This window comes from Episyrphus balteatus, chromosome 1, assembly GCF_945859705.1.
Source record: "Episyrphus balteatus chromosome 1, idEpiBalt1.1, whole genome shotgun sequence".
NCBI classification, from domain to species: domain Eukaryota; kingdom Metazoa; phylum Arthropoda; class Insecta; order Diptera; family Syrphidae; genus Episyrphus; species Episyrphus balteatus.
In genome coordinates, this window is record NC_079134.1 from 137,304,101 (window position 1) to 137,317,694 (window position 13,594).

Below are 13,594 nucleotides of genomic sequence, written 5' to 3' on the forward strand. Positions count from 1 at the left end.
GTATTTATTGCAATTTATGTCTGTGAAAAATGCTGAATTTTCACTTTCAACTTTGTTGCACTTTGTAAAAGTGAAATAATGCCATTTGAGAAAAAAGGCCGCAGATGCAGGGGAACAACTCCCAAGTGGATAACACTATATTTGGTCTGTTTTGAATGGGATGAAAGGCCCAAATCCAATAAGGGACATAAGTCCCAAATTCATTTCGGACTTATGTCTCTCCCATTATGCAAAAATCCCAATTCAAAATGTTTGGTCTTATGTTCCATTTAATATTTATTTATGAGTTTCAAGAAGTGATTAAAATAACAGCTTTTCTCAACAAAAAGCGACTTTGCATAAGTGTCTGTAGTTTTTTTAAGCGAACGGTAGACTTTGTTTTAATCCTGTTTTTGAGCCAGAGTTTACTAAGTGAATTAAAGGAAATATTTCTTGCAATATCATATATTTATGTCTCAATTCTATTCTCTCAATATGAATAATTCTAAAAATGAAAAAATTGGAAGTTATTTTTCTGGTGCAACTCCCTGAAGCTCACGGTTGGTGGCATTATTAGTTCACATTTAAATGTGAATTTGAATAGACATCGGAAGAGTTTTAAAAAATCGGCACTATTTCACTTTATCATGGATTTAGATGAAAGGACCCCGCACATTTTGTATGGGAAGTGGCCCTCGGTGAAATTGTCTGAAATTTTAGTATGTTGTTCTCTTGAAGCTCTTGATCAAAAGTCGATATGGGCAGAAAGTAAAAAAATGGACAGTTTTTAAGATAACGGGTTTTTTTCGATGACTATCTCAAATTTTTAATATGGGGTAGTAACTCTATATATTGTGTTTTGAGTCATTTTTTAGTGGAATACATAGGTTTTTAGGGTCGCTGAATCCAAATCCAAAGTCCATTTTGCCTCATCACGTCAGGTTTTCAAGATAACCTCAAAAAACGTCACAGCCTCAAAAAATTTTTTTTGTTTTGATCTGCGAGTGCGATTTTCAAACGAAATCACATTAGTGTCGAAGGTAATTATGACTTGTCATCAGATCATACTCCAGTGATTCTAACACTAAGTGAATCGGAAGTAATAGAAAAAAGTAATCCAAAGCTTGTAAATAAGAAAACAAACTGGAGTGATTTTAGAGAAAGGCTTTTAAGTTTTATAAATTTAAGATCTCCCATGGATACAATCGAGCAAATTGACCATGAAGTGGAACAATTTATTGCTGATGTGCAACAGGCCGCTGAAGAAAGTACTCCAACATTTTCTAATAGAAGACAAAATGAAATAAAATATCCTTTAGAGATAAGAGAGTTGATAATAGAGAAAAGAAGAGCTCGAAGAAAATGGCAAAATACTAGATTTCCAGATGATAAAACAACGTTTAACCGTATAAGCAACAATCTTAAAAAACAAATTTATAAATTCAAAAACGATTCACTCAGTACATTCCTAAAGAATTTAACGACTGATGCTTCAACCGATTTTTCGCTATGGAAAGCAGCCAAGCGCCTGAAAAGACCGCAGTTACTAAACTCTCCCTTGAAATCTCAAGATGGGAAATGGATCGGTAACCCAAAAGAAAAAGCTAACCTTTTCGCGGAGCATCTTGCGAATGTTTTTAAGCCATACCCAGCAAACGCGGCTGAAAATAGGTTACAGCTTGTTGATAAGATAGATGAAAGTGAAATACCAATTGTAAGATTAAAAGAAATAAAAAGTATGTGTTTACATCAACTATCAAATAAAAAATCACCAGGTTACGATCTTATTACTGCTCAGGTTATGAAAGAAATGCCTTTGAAAGCCTTCATAAAACTCCAATATATAATAAATGCATGCCTTAAGAAACGGTATGTCCCACACCATTGGAAAATTGCTGAAGTTATTGTCATACCCAAGCAAGGTAAGCCACCTACAGAAGTGACGTCTTACAGACCAATATCGCTTATACCAATTATGGCAAAAGTTTTTGAAAAACTGCTTCTGAAGAGACTTAGCAAAATTATAGAAGAAAGAAGGTTAATCCCAAATCATCAGTTTGGCTTTAGAAATAAACATTCCATGATAGACCAAGTTCATAGAATAACGGATGTAATAGAAAAAGCATTAGAAGAAAAACAAGTCTGTTCAGCTATTTTCTTAGATGTTGCTCAAGCCTTTGACAAGGTTTGGCATGAGGGACTTGAGTACAAACTGCAAAGGGATCTTCCCAGACAGTACTATGAAATATTGAAATCGTACATCTCAGACCGATTGTTTAGAGTAAGGTACGATCAAGAATATTCGGAATTGAAGAAAATAGAAGCCGGTGTACCACAAGGAAGTGTCCTAGGTCCTACCCTGTATTTACTATACACAAGGGATATCCCAGTTGGGAATCACACCATAATGGCTACTTTTGCAGATGATACCGCAATTTTGGTACCCAACAAATGTGTCTCTAGGGGAGCAGTAAAGCTGCAATATGCCGTCGACACAGTCAGAGATTGGACCGAAAAATGGCGTATCAAGCTCAATGAAACAAAATCTTCACATATAAACTTTACAAATAAAAAGATAAACAATATTCCAATATTCATTAATAATCAAGCTGTACCTTACGCCAATACGGCCAAATACCTTGGAATGACTTTGGATGCAAAGCTAAAGTGGAAAGAGCACATCAAAAAGAAAAGAGAAGAACTAAACTTGAAATATAGAAAAATGTACTCTGATTTATCAACCCAAAACAAAATAATGCTGTATAATCAAGTACTAAAGCCTGTTTGGACCTATGGTATCCAATTATGGGGCTGTACAAAGAAAACAAATATCGAAATCATCCAAAAATTCCAAAACAAAGTCCTTCGTGGAATAGTTAATGCACCTTGGTACATAAGAAATAGCGATCTACATCGTGACTTACAAATAGAAACGGTTACAGAAGTTGTTAAAAAATACGCTGTATCGCATAATCAGAGACTGCAAAGTCATACCAATTCTGAAATGGTGTCCGTCTTGAATACAAGAAACCATGTTCGAAGATTAAGAAGAACCAAGCCTCATGAGCTTATGGTCTAAAAAGATATGGGAAAGTATTAAAAGTTTAAACTTCCCCCAAAGTGATTTTACAAAGTTAAGAAAGAAAAATCTGATGTCGATCTCTCAAGATTGGTCCTGATAAAGAGGTGGTTTTAGTGGTTAAGAGTCCCACACTACTTGGTGTCGAATACTGCCAAGTGTCTTTTGAAGATTTCCTCCCGTCAAAAAAAAAAAAAAAAATAAATAAATATTTTTTGAGTTACACCAAACTAAAAAAACATTTGCATTAAAAATTTTTGCTATCCCAAATGAAAAAAAAAATAAAAAATTGCATTTTAAATAATAATAATAAACAAGAATATTTTGCGTTAAAATAAAATGTTATACATAAAAGCATATTTATTTAATACATAAGTACATTTTGTATTGATTTTTTTTTAATGAAGAATTTTTTTTTATTTGCAATAACATACTATTTTAATGCAAAATATTTTATTTTCAATGCATTTTTTTTTTTCATTGCAATACAAATTTTTTTAATGCAATTTTGTTTGTTTGAAATAAATTTTTTTTATTAAATTTGTCATGGAAATCAAACGCAGTATCGATATGCCAGAATTCTGTAAAAACTTAAAGGCAAAATGAGATTAAACTTTTGTAAAAATTTTCCGTAATACAAATAGAAAAATTGATTTCTTTTAGATTCCGTTTAGCAATGTTTTGATTAAAAAAAAATGTTTACTGCTAAACTGAAAGTCATAAAAATTTACGCAATTAAAATTAAAGAAGTGCAGAATTTAAAATATAATTTATTGTAATTGAAAGTGTAATGTCATCAAAAAATTTTGTTCCCGAGTAGGTATCCACTTAATTTCTTCTTTTAGAAGTGTGAAGTTTTGGTTTCTTCTTCGCGAAAGTTGTAAAAAATTAAAAATTAGCTAGACAAAAATAATTATGTGTAATTTTATAAATCTATTCTTAAAGCTCGAAAAGTTAACTTTTTTTAAGAGGTGATGGACGACGGTGATTCATTAATCAAATTTATGAACCCTTCTTATGTTTCTACTGACACGTACACCGAATACTAATAAGTTTTGCAAAGCTTTATGAATTTTCTTCAGTTTCTTTGGTCTTATATGCGTGCTTTTCGATATCTATCAGATTAAAAAAAAAGCGAAAATTTAGATGAGACGATTGTGTTCCAAGGGTAAAAACCTTACTTAAACCAATACTTATTTAATACTCGGGATCCAAATATTAGAACTTAATTTTTTTCCTTCATCCCCAGTAAAAAAATTATTCAATAATCCGTTTATAAACACTAAACAGCGAAGACTTGATTGTAAAATTGCAAAGTTAAGTACCTACTCTCGCAAAAAAAAATAAATAAATCTTCATTGACTGATCTATTCAATCATGCTAACACTCAGCAGCTGATAAAAACACACTCCTCATGTCATACGGTTTGTCTGATAAGTATGTTTGTAAGTAAGCAGGCATACAAATTTTGCGTCACAAAAAGCTTTTTTTTTTATAGATTAATCACGAATTTGCACAAACAAAACACAGCCCCAAGCTTTTATACGAATTTTATTCCACAATCAATAATAATACTAACAAGTCATTTCATTGATCGCGTGGTGTTCAATGTTCAATCCTACTGTTCTTTGAAAAAAAATGCAAAATGTCAATGTGTCTTGTTTGTTTGTCTCTTTGAAAAGTCTTTCCTCTTCCTAATCACATTCATTTGGAAAACCGTTTAGGTAACTTACAATTTCAATAAAAGCTATTCAAGAATAATAAATGTATCTCTTACAAAATTGACTGTATCTGGAAATTTTAAACGCCTTCCTATTTGCTTGTCCACTATATTCTCAATGCCCAGTGCTAATGACAAAAACAACAATAGCAACAAACATAATAGCTGACAAATATAGCCCTAAAAACCGGGTGATGTTTTCATTAGCGTTGCCATGTTATGCATATAATGCACATTTATTATTTTTTTTTAACATCTGTGTATATGAATTTATAAATGATGTTGTTGGTGGAATATATTATTTCATTTTTAGTGAGAAAAGTAGAAAAGAAAAAATCTTTACACAGCTATTATTAACAACCATGAAATTTCGCCAGCAATATAATATATTGAATTTGATGCGAACTGGTCGGCCGGCTTAAGTACCTACTAAACGCAAATGCAAAAAAAGCAACAGTTTTTAAATTTAATTTTCGAAACTATAATCTACATTTTCCGTAATTTTTATGTTTTATGAATTTTTTCGTTACCTGTTTATTTCGTAACGAACTAGTTAGAAATATAAAATTTTATATTTATTTAAATAAGAAAGTTCCTGACACTTTTCTTGTTCCGTGGGCAACGCCGAGTTCTCGTTTCAAGAAATTTTGTTAGATATGAGACATTTTACATCGGCCAAAAGAGAATTAAGTTAAGTTAAGAATTCAAACTTTTTTGAAGAAAAAAAAAAAAATGCTTCTAATATTTTATATTTAAAAAATATCGAAGTGTTTTATACCGATTGAAATTTTGTTAGTTTGAGCCATCGATCGTGAAATAAAAACCGAAACCTTTTATAAAAGCGGATCCGGAGTATTGGATAGACGTGTCTATAGTTTCTTCAAAATATAACATGATTTGGTCGAAATGGTAACGGAGTTACGAATAACAGTGTTGCGCGCGACAGAGTTACGGCCGTCAAAGTTACGCGAAAACGAAGTTACGAAAAACTAGAGTTACGAATTCTAAAGTTATGTTAAGCTATGACATGTGATTTTTGGGTTGGCAACAATTGCGAGGAACGATATGGAATTATGGAAACATAAATAAGAGAATATCGATACGTAGGTGCAATATTAGTTGGACAAATAAGAAGTTAATTTCAATTATGTCCCCCAAACTTACATAAGTATACTTATGTTTTTTTTCTATTTCAACGTTTTTGCGATCTTCTCACAAAAACAAAACCATATATGTATATCTATACCTATCCAATCAAAATTTTACAAGATTAAAAAACACCCATTTTCGCTTTACTCATTTAGTTCTGACCAATGAGAAAAATGTTAATCTCTTGTTTGTATTTCCATAATTAATATAACTTCAGAATTCGTAACTCTAGTTTTTCGTAACTTCGGTTTCGCGTAACTTTGCCGCTCGTAACTCTGTCGCCCGTAACTCTGGTATTCGTAACTTCGTCGGTTTCCCGATTTGGTCGATGCTATAAAAAAGGTTGAAAAATTGTTCGAAAAAATTGTGTTGGATTAAAAAAATTATTACAAAAAAGGACTGGAAATTACAATTTTGGTTTGTAATACTTATAGGGTACATTCTATTGGAGTTGAATATTTGAAGGAATTGCAGACCATGTTAACATGTAGAAAAAAAAAAAAGAAATATGTACGTATCCGGAAGTCTATAGACAAACCGTGAACGCGTCATATAACTTTCAATAAGTGAAAGCTATTGAATTTGAAGATTATTAAATTCGCTACAAAAATCTTCTTCATCGGAATGATCGTTTGGAAGATATCGTTATTTTAAAACACTTAAAATGTCGTGAGTAAATTAAGAACACATTAAAAAAATGTGATTCTTGGGTATTTTTTTAACAAAAAAAAATTCTCTGCTGTAAAGCTCTATCTGGAAAGTTGATACCACTTAGCGATAATTTAAGAAAACCATTACTTTGGTATACCTTTACTCATGTTTATGGTAATTTCACTGTTAATACTAATGGTTGAAAATTCGTTAAGGTCTTTCTTTTTGGCAGAAATTTTATTCTTTGCACAGGCGTTTAAAAAATGTTGATATCTGTAATTATTTCTCAGATATTAAATTTTAAAGGCTGTTCCATTTTCCAATGCCCATATGATATAATATTTTTTGGTTTTGAGGTCAATTTTATTCTAAAAATTCCTGATAATAATAGTGTTTTACTAATTTATTTTTATGATGAAAACAATAAAAAAAAAATTTGGTTTTGAGGTAATTTTTCTTCGATAAAGGCGTGATAATAATAGCTGCGTTCCTTTGGGAACATTTATCTACTGCTTAGTACCTACTTAAAACTACCTTGAACTACTTTTGCTATATTGAAAAACTAGTTCAAAGCAGCATTAAATACTAAGCAGTAGATAATTTTTTTTCCAAATTAACGCAGCCAATAGTGTTTTACTAATTTATGAAGAAAACAATAACAAGCAGAAAAGTCATTCACAAATTTGAAAGATCACATTTTGTCATTTGTAATATGTACCTACTTTCGAAAACCTGCAACAGGTACATAAAACCTAAAAAACAAAATATTTGTTTTGTTTTGTGTAATAAAATAAAAAAACAAATATATTCATAAAAAAAAGCTACATACAAAAATCAAGGAGGTCACTTTAAATATTTGTTGTAACTGCATTAAACAGCAAAAATAATTGTTGTATTCTTAGCCTTAGGCAAAAAAACAATAGTTTTTAAGACTAAAAAGGCCATTCTTAAGAAATTATTAATCCGCATATAAAAACTTAATTTCAATATTCCCTTTTTCAAAAGTTTTCTAAAAGAAATGTAAGTTTCCTTAAAAATATCCCAAAATGTTTTTTTTTTTTTCACAAAAATTTTGATAAGTTGTTATCGAAATCGTTAGCGCAAAAATTTCCCTCATCACAAATTTACAAAGCAAATATGTATGTAGCAGATGCTGAAAGTATTTTAGGCTGCAAATCGAGCTAGAGACAGAGAAAACACAGGACTCCACTTTTTTTCTTCAGCATCAATAAAATTTTTATCTAAAGTTGATTTTTTTACAAAACCTAAATTTGCGCTGTATTAAGGGGGAAATCCCTCTGGAAGACAGCTTTTTCAATAATTTTTTTTTGGAAAACCGAAAGCTTTGTTGAAATTTAGAAAAGTATATGAATATCATAATATAATAATATATTGACATTATGAAGTATTGATACAATTTTTTTTGAAGTAAAAAAAAAAAAAACAAAATGGCGGATCTCTTTGAAGTTGACGCCTCGCGTTAGCGCCGTGCAATGCCCTGGTCCAGAAAACTATTTATGATCAAAAAAGAAATTTTTTTTCCAATAAAATATATTTATACGCATTGCATGAACCTAAATTTAGTAAAAACAAATCTAAAATAAAAATTAGAGACCAAAAAAAAACGAAAAAACACAATGTTTTTTTTTATAAAGCAATTGTTAAAAAAAATATTTATAAAATAATTTAAAAAATATTTGTAATTATTTTATTAAACTTTTAGGTTCATGTAATGGCCAATTATTTAACGAGTAATTTGCCTTTTATTTCAAGTCGATAGCTTCATTAGTTTTTGAGTTACGTTGCACGGCGCGAAAAAAAACGCGTTTCGAGAAAAATGCGTTTAAAGTTTACGTTTTCGTACTGTGCACAGTGGTTCCGTAGTAGGCCATAGGCCGAAATATCGATGTCAATATAATGACGTCATTTTTCGTTATGTTTGTTATAAAAAGCCTATTCTTTAAGATAGCATAACAGACATTTTGAGAAAATAACGGAACTTTTTATATCGACCATGAAAAGTTGTCGAAAAAAGTCTGATTTCAATGCTTTATTTTTGGTCCCGAATCAACTTAAACTTTTAAGTGTATTTTTCGGTTAAAATTATTTTTAAAGTTTTTTTTTTTGTTATGGAACTTAAAGTTGAAGGTATGTACTTTATTTAAAGAGTTTACAATTCTATTTTATTTAAAATTTTCAATAAAAAACAGACTAGAAAAGGACAGGTTCAAATTCCATACTTTTGTTTTTCTTCTCACTTTACCGAAACTTTTAACTATGTTGTCATCAATATAAATACATGATTCATATACATAAATTTTCTCTAGCATGTGTAGTTTCTTAAACAATTGAATCTGTCTGCGAATAAGTGCGACGGGCGACGACTGACTCTTTCACACTCATTGTTTCAATTTTACCCATATTTCTCATATTGAAAACTTTTTCAAAAAATTTTTTTTTTTTTTAGTTTTTATGTTTTCCTTATTTTTTTGCACATATTTTTATAAAAATATATGATATTAAGCAAGCTTTAAATCTGAAATGTAACATAAAAATTATGACTGAAATTGAAAAAAAAAAAAACAAATAATTAATTTTAAAAAATAACTTATCATTTGTTTGTATGTAGATTCAAGGCTTCTTTTTACATTTTGTTATTAAATATATACAAGATTTTTTTTTAAAACAATTGTTTTTAAATTAATTAATTTTTTATTGCTAAAAAAATATATTCTCACACATATTCAAGTAAATTTTGTTGCTATCCTAACCATAATCCCCTATGGCCGCCCTTCTTAAAAAAACCGGTACCACTGTGCTGTGGTAGGTTCGGAGAGCATGGGATTCGGAACTATCTAGGGACTTTTGAGGCTTCATTTAAGGCTAATACCACTGAAAATAGTTTCTTCGGTTGTTAAATGAATTTATTAGAAAAAAAAAAAAAAATAATTCAAAAATAAAAAATTCCAGAGGTACCTATTTCCCCACTTAATATACTCGTCAGTAAAATCTGTAAATAAAATTTTTGTGATTTTTCTCCAATTTTTTTCCACAGAACTCAAAACGTTGTAATTACCCCTATATTAATCGAAATAAAGCTTATAAAATAACAAAAACCATAAAGGTTTTGTAATACAAAACGATGTTGAGTATTCAATAAATGCTAAGTACAAAGTTTGAAGTAAATCGAACCATAGTGTGTGACTCATAAAGACAGACGAGAAATTGTGCACGAATGTATAACTTCCCACGTGAGTCACTTGAACCTTGAAGAGACATTTAAAAAAGATCTTGTGTCTTATCACAAATTATCAGACTTTAGGTTAGATTTCTAGATCATTCTCACAAGTAGGCAAATAAAAAGAAGAAACTTTTGTACAGAAAATTGATTAAAATCTTCAAGATATTTAAAGGAAACATGTATTTCAAATAAATTGGCAACGCTGTTAGATCATGGTGAATGGACAGAGACATTTTCTTCTCAGCCCGTTCGTCGTCGTCGGCTGTTTCTTTGATTTCAATATTCGTGTCTTGTTTTTTCCACACCATCAACTGAATCGTCTGCGTCTCGCCATCGTCGTCGTTTCGTTGACCGTTTTCTTCAAAAAAAAAAAAACAAACTTTTATTTCGTTTAGTATTAGTATTTAGCTTGTAACACGTCCTACTATTCGTTCAGTAAGAGATCCGCACTTGTTGGCGTTGTATCGTCTGTATAATAGCGAAATCTCTCAAGTCGCATTTATAGCATTAAAAAAAGCAACAAAAAAAACAAAAATAATAAAAAAATAAACAAGTTCGAAACGAAATACAAAAAAAAAAAGTAGAAAAAAGCTTTTGCCTCCCTTTTTTTTTGTTATGAAATACACAGAGCCTAACAAGTTTTCACTCAAATACTAACCGTTGTACTGTGTGTACTGTGTGCTCTGGGCTGTGCTAAGTTTTAGTTTGTGGACTTTAAACCTAATTTAAAGTTTAAAACGCTAGAAACCTAGCCAATCTATATATTCTATCTAATCTAAACAAATGCAATTTACGAATTAAAAAACAAAATCAAGAGTGTGATTTAGTTATTGAGAAGAATTTAAACAAATTAAATTGAATTAAGAAAAATTTATGCTTGCTCGTAATTTTCTTAAAGTGCGTTCATTTGTTTTTGTTTTGTATATCTCGCTGATTTTTTGTTTTGAAATCAAGTGCAATTTTTTGTTTTTTTAATGATTTTGCAATAAATCATTTCTTCTAAGAGAAACAAAAAAAAAAGTGATCTTTGATCATCTCTGAGTGAGAGTGAATGAGCGGTGGAAAATATCCTAACCTCCAGTATTTTTTGAAAAATAATAAATAAAGTACTTTAACGGAAGTATTTTTGTTTCTGTACAAATAAAAAGTTAGATATTCCCATTTATTGTTAAAAACTTCACACATACATTTTTTTATTCAAGAAGTATTAAAAAAAAAGTGAAAGCATGCTCTTTTGATCATTATCTCTTAAAAAAAAAAACTGAAAACGAGCACGAAAGTTAGTTAATACGATACAGATAACAAACACTACTCTTATCTGTCAACTGTCAATCTTTAGAGTCTAAACTTTAGAACCGATTCAAAGAGTACGAGTAACATCATCAATGTTTATGGATTAAAATTTATGTTTTTTTCCCCGTTACGTCATTTTAAAGTTACCCACAGCAGCTGTTTAAATAAGTTACAAGTAAGTTTTAAAAATAATAATAAATAATTGCAACGTCCATCTGTTCTTTGTTTGGCCTTTAAAAAAAATACTATTTTGATTTTGTTGTTGTTAGGTGAATTTTTGTTTTGTTTTGATCTATAATGTAAAGCGTGCGGCTATTAATGATGTGATGATGCACCTTTTTTTTATTTATAAAAGGCTAGCATACTAGGAATTGAAGCCTATGTAGGTGGAAAAAAGTTGTGTAACTTCATGTGTTGTAATGCAAACGTAAACAGTTGTTGAAAATTTGAAAGCAGATGTGTTTTATTGACATTTTTTTTTCTGAATGAATGATCTTTTGGTCTAAATATGGTAGATCAAAGTTGGAATATAAAATATAATATATAATAAAATATAAAATTGGCATAGTCTAATAACGTTGAATATTCTTTCAACAAAGCATTCATTGTGGAACCTATCAAAATGGGATTACAAAAAAAGAAAAAGAGCACTTAACAAGATATATCAAATAAGCTTAAAACGATCGTTAGCTTTAACAGCAGAACTGTACAATTACACTGGTCAACAAAATTTAACTTTCTTTTTGCCACAAGAACCAAAATATACTTTTCTAGTAGTTTTTAGGGTGTTAAATCCGAATCTGAAGTCAGAAATTTGATTGGCCTCCGTTTTTTCAAATATTACCGTTATAGAATGCTAAAAAAAACCCTTTTTTTTTGCATTTTATAACGGTAATATTTCAAGAACGAAGGCTAATAGAATTTTTCTGATTATGGATTCGAGTTCAGCAACCCAAAAACCTTTAGAAAAGTATATTTTGATTCTTGTGGTAAAAAAAAGTTTAATTTGGTTGGCCAGTGTTGTTTCTGATTCAAAGACCGCTACTTAAATTTTAAATATCTCGGGCAATAAAAGAGATATCGGAACGATTTAAACATTTTATGAAAGAATAAAACTAGCTCTTATAGGCAACGTTACAAATTTATTCATAATGAATTACTCCACATAAAAACATAACCTAGAAAACAGCCAAAATTACGTTTTTTGACATTTTCTAACGGTAATATTTCAAAAACGAAGGCCAATAAAACTTTTCTGTTTTCAGATTCGGATTCAGCACCCCAAAAACTACTAGAAAAGTATATTTTGGTTCTTGTGGCAAAAACCTTGTTGACCAGTGTTATCAATGAAAAATAATAGATACAATAAGAGAATCAAATGCATCTTAGTTTATAACAGTTTGTATGCATTAAAAGCATGAAATATACAATGTACTTTGTTTGGGTAGAAGACAAACTATGAATGTCACTATAAAAAGCGTTGAACCTGTGTGGACGTATATTGACATTACCGAAATACACCTGTTATACACACACTGTCATACTGTTGGTTATCACAAATCATAGTCTTTATGTTAATGCATTTGTTGCTTAATCCAAACAATTAAATATAAATATTCGAATTTATAACAGTTTGTGTATAATAGAAGGGTATCCCATATGTTGATGTAGCTTCCGAAGGCCTATTCAGCATATTTTTTTTAATGTTCAAAATTCATGAACTAACTTTATAAATATTCCCTCCTCAGTTGGCGATTAACCAACCTTTATTGTTGCGTTCTTCTTTCTAGAGTATACAAAATTTGAACAAAATTACATTAGATAACTTCAAACTTTAAGCCTAGTACGCAGCTGAAGCGAAACGAAATTTTCCATACAAAATTTCGTTAACGAAATCTTGAACGAAATTAAATTTGTTTTGTTTTTGCTTTAAAACTTATTTTCTAATGTTTTTTTTACTTGAATTTTTTGATTTTTATTTTTATTATTTTTACTTTGCTATAATAACCGATTGTATTTTTCTTTAATATGTTCGATGTGATGCTAGGCTTTACCTAAAATTATTCCTGTTTTGTTTTTTTTTTTTTGGAAAATTTTGAGCTTGAAATAAAAAAACAATATTTGTTTCATTAATTAAGAATTTCTTTATTCTGTTTGCAATAAGCCTGTGAACAAAATGTGGCCCTTTAGATTTTTTTTTCAAAAACTTTATCGAATAAAACAAAATAACGGTCGGATGAATTGAATTTAAACTCAGTACACTGAGGAATTAAAAAACAACTCAAAAATCTCGAAAACCACTTTGATTAAACTTTTTTTGCGTTGAAGACGATAAATTTAAAATCATATTAGATCGACGTCAATTTAAAATTTTTTTAACCATGAATAAAAAGTTGTTTCAACTTGAAACAAAAATATAGGTACACTAAAATAAATCGACCCTACAATACTTGGGTCACGACCATTTAAAAAATCGCAAAAA

At 29.8% G+C, this 13,594-nt stretch overlaps 1 protein-coding gene across 5 annotated transcripts in view; it reads left to right on the forward strand.

The window, feature by feature from the left end:
• Positions 1-13,594, forward strand: part of LOC129905844 (phosphatidate phosphatase LPIN3) — a 65,637-nt gene that overhangs the window by 22,630 nt on the left and 29,413 nt on the right. Inside the window, exon 1 of one of the 5 annotated variants that reach the window (XM_055981456.1) lies at positions 10,155-11,287. The exons of 1 other annotated variant lie outside the window; for it this stretch is intronic. The gene's annotated coding sequence lies outside the window, so the exon portion shown is untranslated. Of the gene's footprint in view, positions 1-10,154; positions 11,288-13,594 lie in introns of those variants that run through there. 3 more of the 5 variants (XM_055981455.1, XM_055981454.1, XM_055981452.1) reach the window with 3 other exon arrangements.